The following is a 5518-nucleotide window of genomic DNA, read 5'->3' as shown; positions in this document are numbered from 1 at the left end:
TGGTGAGATAAAAGAGGAACAAGCAGCTTACTTAAGGGAGAGAGCTACAAGGGAGTAAGGAAGTTATTGCAGGAGACTGGGTCAGCAAAATGAAAGGGGCTTACAATGCCAGTTAGGTGAAAGATCTTGTTGGGGATATCTGCTGCGTAGGCCACAGCAGCAGCAATAAAAGCCACCCTTAGGAAGCATGGTTTGTCGGTCTTGATTGATATTGAACTGTGTGTTTGAACAATAAATGCATCCCTGGGAAGCTCCACCATTGATGGTGGTGGGGCTTCAATTAATGCTAGTGAGTTGGCCCACCAGCTTATAGGAGAGTGGGAAAACTGAGTCAGAGGCTGGGCTGGGGAGACCATGCTACAGGTCACATTTCCTCACAATGCAATAGTCTTAACCCTGACACATATAGTTTTCTGCTAACTTGATTCTGGTATCGATAATCTTTTAAGGGATACTGTTAAATAGGAAGTATCAATCACTTTACCTGTCATGTGACAGTAGTAATGTCTTATTAGAATAGTCAGCCACTGTTTCTTAAGAGTCATGTTACATGTGTAGCTTAGCAGGAAAAAATAGCATTGATTTAAGTTTAAAAGAGTTAAAATGCTGTATGGGGACTTTCATTTGGAGCTGATTAATAGACGATAATTACACAACTTCAGACTGATCTGGACAAACTGGACAAATGCTCTGAATTAAATAGGATGAAATTCAATAAGGACAAATGCAAAGTACTCCACTTAAGAAGGAACAATAAGTTGCACACATACAAAATGGGAAATGACTGCCTAGGAAGGAGTACTGCAGAAAAGGATTTGGGAGGTCATAGTGGATCACAAGCTAAATATGAGTCAGTGTAACACTGTTGCAAAAAAAAGCAAACCTCATTCTGGGATGTATTAGCAGGAGTGTTGTAAGCAAGACACGAGAAGTAATTCTTCCGCTCTGCTCTGCGCCGATTACATCTCAACTGGAGTATTATGTCCAGTTTTGGGTGCCACATTCAGGAAAGATGTGGACAAACTGGAGAAAGGCCAGAGAAGAACAACAAAAATTAATAAAGGTTTAGAAAACATGACCTTTGAGGAAAGATTGAAAAAACTGGGTCTGTTTAGTCCTTGTAAAAACATAAAAGGTTGTTACAAGGAGGAGGGAGAAAAATCGTTCTTCATCTCTGAGGATACGACAAGAAGCAATGAGCTTAAATTGCAGCAAGGGTGGTTTAGGTTGGACATTAGGAAAAACTTCCTAACTGTCAGGGTGATTAAACACTAGAATAAATTGCCTAGAGAGGTTGTGGAATCTCCATCATTGGAGATTTTTAAGAGCAGGTTAGACAAACACCTGTCAGCAATGGTCTAGATAATACTTAGCCATGCCATGAGTGCAGGAGACTGGACTAGATGACCTCTCAAGGTCCCTTCCAGTCCTACAATTCTAAGATTCTATGAACTTTTGTTTGCCCTTCAAAAGGATTGTTTATATTTTGAGTTGATTGATGAGAATTTATTTATTTATTATTTCCTTTGAGGGCTCTGGGAATTACTGCAATCAGCCTTGAGGACTTGTTGGGCTAAGTGTTGTACAAAGACATGGTCTCTGCCCCAGAAAATTCCATTTAATCAAAATGTTAAGAAAAATATTCCTGTTGTCTTAATCCTGCAAATGTAAAAATTCCATACTACATAGGTTCTTATGCTGCCCTTATCACCACAGTTTCTGAGCACCTTCCAGTAGTCATGTGACTACAATCTGTCTAGCAGGAGATTTTTCCTTTCTTTCCCTTTCTTGTAAACAAGAAGAGTCAAAATCAGCTTTATGATGGGAACCATAGCTGCAAGCCTAGCTATAGAGGGGTTATAATATAATACATCAGATGAGCTGGAACTTTTAGGTCTCTAGCTTAAAAAACATAAACCTCTGTCCATGGATAGAAATGAAGTGCACAGTTAGTTGCCAGTTACAAAAATACCTTTAATGCATCGAAGCAAAGCAACTACCTTCTCCTCCTTCAAATCTCTCCTCAAGATTAACAGAACTCACCTAGTGAATGGCTAGGCTGAGGGAGATAGTTGACATTTTATATTAGACAAGTTATTTAAGAATTGTAAATATGTGATAAAAATGAACAGATTGAAGATCTCCTTCCCACCCACCCCCCTTTTAAAGTTACAAGGCCTATTTGTAAACTCTTTAGGGCAGGCTCACATCTGTGCATGTGTTTGAAGAAGTCCTGGCCCAACTGAGCCTAGATCCTGACTGAGGCATTTGGAAAGTATGGTAACATACAAATTGCTTTTATGTTGCAACTACTCATTAGAGGAAAACATTCTCACACCACAACATTTTTTGGGTGCTAAGCTTGAGAGACCTAGAACCTAATTTCCAAAAATGCCAAAGACCTCCCACATGCACAGCAAAATCAGATCCAAGAATCTCAAGCAGGACACCTAATTAGAGACCAAGTTTTTTTTAAATGTTGGCTTTATTGTCCAGTTGAAGGCAATGGCTAAGAACTCCCTTTGATATGGACAGTTTCCCACTCAAACTCCATTATATAACTGGCAGTGTGTTATGCTGGAAGTAAAAGGCACAGTGGATAAAGATTCTCAGTTGAATTGTAGGAGAGGGGAATCTGTGATGTGTTGCAGTTTTGGCCATGGAAATATCCTGATTTCCCAGAAGACAAGATATAATTGCCACAGAGCTCTCAGTGAGCATGGAACAGCTCAAACATTACTCTGTACTATGTGGCACTGATACACACTAGAATTTCATCCTCATCTTGGCCAGGTAGACTTTCAGGGCATGGGACCTCCTATAGCTGCAGTTTTGGCTGCCAAATTTTAAATGGAATTGTGAAGGAGCAGAGAGACTGAAGCTGGGCACAGCAGGGGTTAAAGAACACCTGTGGGTTCAGCTAGCCCCGCCCCATTATACCTGAAGCCAGTGCCAGGCTTGGAGGGGGGAGAAAAGAAGGGAGCCTGGCTCAGTAAGGGGGTGACTGGTAAAGAGGCAGGAGCTCTCTCTGTATGCCTGCCTGAAGGCACAGACCAGCAACCTGCCTGCCAGTGCAGCCACTGGAAGCAAGTAAATCTTCCCCGGCCAAGAAGCCATAACTGTGGGGCAACTGGACTAGTGGGGCCACAACCCAAACTAAAAGGACTTGCATAGGGAGGAGGCCAGGAAAACAGTCCCTGAACTCCCCCATCCCCCAGCTGGGAGAAAGATCCATCTCACCTGTTTAGGGGTTGAGCAACCAGGACCCTGGGCCAGGACCGGAGGGAGAAGGAGGGGTCAGGTCCCCCTACAGCCCCCCAACCAATGATCTAGTTACTAGGCTGCCTGGCCACTGAGGACCCTATCACAGGCACTTTCTGGAGCATCTACAACCATACTGGAGCTGCCAGAGAACTTTGGGATCATTAAAGAATCATTTAAAAAACGATATTTGAAATTTAGTTATGTGCTAGGTGTCCCCTTCCCTTACCTCTATGCCATCTTTTCATTGCCATTAGTGAAAATATTTTCATGGCTAGTTAAGTGTTATCTTCAGAAGGCCACCTTTAATATACTTGGATCTAGCCTCTCACTGTCATGATTAGACTATTGTTCGTTACAAGCATTGCTGCAGACATCACTCAGATTAAATAAATATGAATGACAGAATGCATGCTAAACAGAAAGATCTGGAGAAGGAATGAAAAAAATGCCAGAGAGCAACATTATCTTCACTCTCATCAAAGTTACATGTTTGCGAGTGAACAATTAGAATTTCCAAATTCAGAATAGTGTTCAACTGATTGTAAAGCAACATTTTGATTCACACAGCGAAAGACTGATCTAAATGATGGACTCAACAGAGATATGGTATTTGATTTTTAGTATTAGATGAGTAGTCCCAATCAGCCATGAATTCTGTGTTGCTCCATTTTCCCATTAGTAAGTTGCTGAATGCAGCACCCAAGAAAAAGGGAGGGAGCCTCACAAGACATGTTCCTCTGTGTCACGGGGTCCACTCACCGCTAGGGGCACCTCCTCCTGGCCACTCTGAGGATTAGCTCCTTCCAGATCTGGGCTCCCTTTTGCTGCTTACCTCACGCCTGACGGCCGCTCTCTCTCTCAGTCTCTGTGACCATGAGTGCTCCTTCTTCATGACTTGTCCCTCCTCCAGCCAGGTCACTATCTGTGTTTCCCCCATTCTGGAAATCAAAGTCCTTTCTAAAGAACAGGCTCACTACTTGGATAGGGCCAGACTGCAATTCCCTTACATACATTGACTTCAGTGAGACTGCTGAAGGTACTATTCAACATGGTTAAGAGTATCAGTCTGGTCCATAGTACAATACTACTCAAGGCAGCCTCAGGCAGGCTTCCTATTCACTGCCCAACCAGTGACACTTCCCCCGTGGTTGGTAGGGGAACCTGGGCCCACCCTCTACTCCAGGTTCCAGATCAGGAACTCTCTAGTCACTAGCCAAGGTCTGTTCTATCCTATACCCTACTGCCTTTTCCCCTGAGCCCTTCCCCTTACCTTCTGGTTCTCCCCACTTCTCTGCATTTGCCAGCCCCACAACCCCCTTCTCCCAGGGAGTAATTGTAGGCTACTTGCCTCTATAGCCCCCAAATACACCTCCCTTCTTCCCGGGAATGACTGCAAACTACTTCCCTGCAGTCCCCTCTGTTATCAGCTTCCTGCCTTTATAAATCCAGTCTAACTCGTTCCTCCTCAGCTGGGCTCCCTCATTCAGTCAGTGGATTACTTAAGCCACCCGCTTTGTCTGTACACCTAGCTGACATGTCTGCTTGTGGCAAGGGAGGCAAGGGGCACAGAAAAGGAGGCGCCAAGTGCCATAGAAAGGTATGGAGGGATAACATCTAGGGCATTCTGAAACCAGCTATTCGTCATTTGGCTTGCCATGGGGGTGTGAAGCGTATCTTCGGCCTGATTTACGAGGCAACTGTGTGTGGGGGGGTGTTTTTGGAGAATGTGATCCAAGATGCTGTCACTTACACAGAACATGCCAAGCGGAAGACTGTAACTGCCATGGATGTTGTCTATGTTCTAAAGTGCAAGGTCGTACTCTGTGTGGATCTGGAGGCTAAGCCCATGCCAATAATTCAGCTGTGGCCTGTCTGGTTAATTGGCCCCCTACTTAGCCTACATTAACTCTTTCAGGGCAAGTGTGAGGTGAACACCCCATCTCACCATGGCAAATGACTAATATTTTGTGTCCGCTTTTACATACAGCATATGCCTAGTGAAGTCAAACATCATATCAAACTACACTTGTATAGTTTCTTTCATGCCTTGTATCCTAAAGCATACTACTAGAGTCTGAAAAATTAATAGCTCAGATATTTAAAAATAATAAGTCAACCTGCATTTAAAAGATGGAGCTATGTGAATATCTCAAAGTGACCAAGGAAAGGGATTCAAGGTCCTAGTACTGGGGAACTGACAAATATTTAGACGTTGTGAGACCCTACTGTAAGGCATACACTGAAGGGAGTGCAC

At 43.5% G+C, this 5518-nt stretch overlaps 1 pseudogene across 1 annotated transcript; it reads left to right on the top strand.

Annotated features, from left to right (window-relative positions):
- Window positions 1-4798: 4798 nt before the first annotated feature.
- Window positions 4799-5106, top strand: LOC311517290 (histone H4 pseudogene; annotated as a pseudogene). Its single transcript has one exon. The product of its transcript is annotated as a histone H4 pseudogene (transcript).
- The last annotated feature ends 412 nt before the right edge of the window (window positions 5107-5518 follow it).

Source organism: Lepidochelys olivacea, assembly GCF_965140295.1.
Source record: "Lepidochelys olivacea isolate rLepOli2 genome assembly, chromosome: 2".
NCBI lineage: Eukaryota > Metazoa > Chordata > Testudines > Cheloniidae > Lepidochelys > Lepidochelys olivacea.
This window is presented reverse-complemented; position numbering and strand designations above follow the sequence as displayed.